The sequence below is a fragment of the Chrysochloris asiatica genome, unplaced genomic scaffold (genome assembly GCF_000296735.1).
Source record: "Chrysochloris asiatica unplaced genomic scaffold, ChrAsi1.0 scaffold00284, whole genome shotgun sequence".
In the NCBI taxonomy this organism is placed as follows: domain Eukaryota; kingdom Metazoa; phylum Chordata; class Mammalia; order Afrosoricida; family Chrysochloridae; genus Chrysochloris; species Chrysochloris asiatica.
In genome coordinates this window covers 1,857,573-1,859,141 of record NW_006408802.1, presented here as the reverse complement: position 1 = coordinate 1,859,141, position 1,569 = coordinate 1,857,573, and the positions used below count along the sequence as shown (strand labels likewise).

The window sequence follows — 1,569 nt, the reverse complement described above, 5'->3', positions numbered from 1 at the left end:
ATCTAAATGCAGCTTTCATGAAGCCAGGTCTGGGATAAAGGAAGAGAAATCAAGAGGTTGTGCTGATGAAGTAAATTCAGAGAACAGAATACTACATGAGCAATGCATTCTCCAAAGTAGTTTGAAGGCAGAGGAAAACCCAGATACAGACAGTGACTTTGATGCTAAAAGCAGTGAGGATGGTGAAATTGAAGAAAATAATGAAGTGAACTACAGAAGGGAAAAAGACACAGAGTCTTCTGAGAATCACTCCAAGTATCACAGGAATCAGACCCACTTACAGTCATCTAGTGAAGAAAGATTCCACAGTGTCAAACACCACACAAAAAATTCCAAGTCAAGAGGATATGAGAAAAGGGAAGATAAGCACCAAGAAAGACAATCCAGGGACCAGGAGAACTATTACACTGATCGTGATTATCCAAAAGAAAAAGATTCCCATAGGTACCAAGAGGCTAGTCATAGAGAGTCCCACTGGAAGATGCATGAACAAGAAGATAAACCTAAGGGAAGAGATGATAGAGAAAGAGAGAGAAATGACAGAGAATGGAAAAGGGAGAAATATATTCCAAGAGAACAAGAAAGACACAGACAACCAATTGATCATGACCGACACAGTGAGAAAGGAAGAGAAAAGGAAGAGAAAAGCGAAGCAAAGGAAGAGCATATGAAAGGAAGGAAGGAGCGATATGAGAGCAATGATAAGTACAGAGGTAGGAAAAAACAAGAAACAAGTGTTCAATCTTCAGAAAGAAATCGAGACAGAAAAGAGATTAGCCCAAGTCTTGGAAAAAAGGACAGGTTGCTTGACCAGGAAAAATCCAACAAAATGAAAGCATGGAAAAGGACAAAAACTGGAACCAAGAGACACCCTTTAGTTCTGAAGCATCACTAGGAGCAAAGCAAAGAATCACAGAGGAACAGCAAGAGAAAGGCAAAGAACAAGTGAGACCACCTGAGGCTGTGAGCAAGTTTGCAAAATGGAGCAATGAAGAAACTGTAGTGTCAGCTAGAGACAGGTACTTGGCCAGGCAAATGGCATGGGTTAAGGCAAAGACCTATATTGAGAAAGAAGATGATTGAGACAGCTCCTGTAGATCTATGGAAGCACAAACATTACTATTCCTGGAGCTTGCTTTGGAATTGTGTTAACAGTGGTTTTGGAGGGTATTTTTTAATATCAAAATTCACTTTTGATTTAGGTTTAAATCATAAGTCAGTCCTGTTACCATGAACATGTGACTGGATATATGTACTGTTTGCTTACCAATACACCACATTCTTTGTTGTATCCAAGCAACAGTAATAATGTGCTAAGTTCCTATATGTACTTAATGAAGATTATTGGCTCTCTTGCACCATTAACAATGCTGGTTTAGTTTCAGAAGCTGCTTAGTTTTATAAATATTGAATTTCAAAAAAAAAGACAACGCATTGCATTAGGCAAATGTGCTGCATAAGACCTTTTTAAAGTGTTGAAGAGCAAAGATGTCAGCTTGAGGACTAAGGTGCACCCGACCCAAGCCATGGTATTATCAATAACCTCATATGCATGCGAAAGCTGGACAG

At 39.2% G+C, this 1,569-nt stretch overlaps 1 pseudogene; it reads left to right on the top strand.

The window, feature by feature from the left end:
* Positions 1-7: 7 nt before the first annotated feature.
* On the top strand, positions 8-1,083 carry LOC102825191 (annotated as a pseudogene).
* Positions 1,084-1,569: the final 486 nt, after the last annotated feature.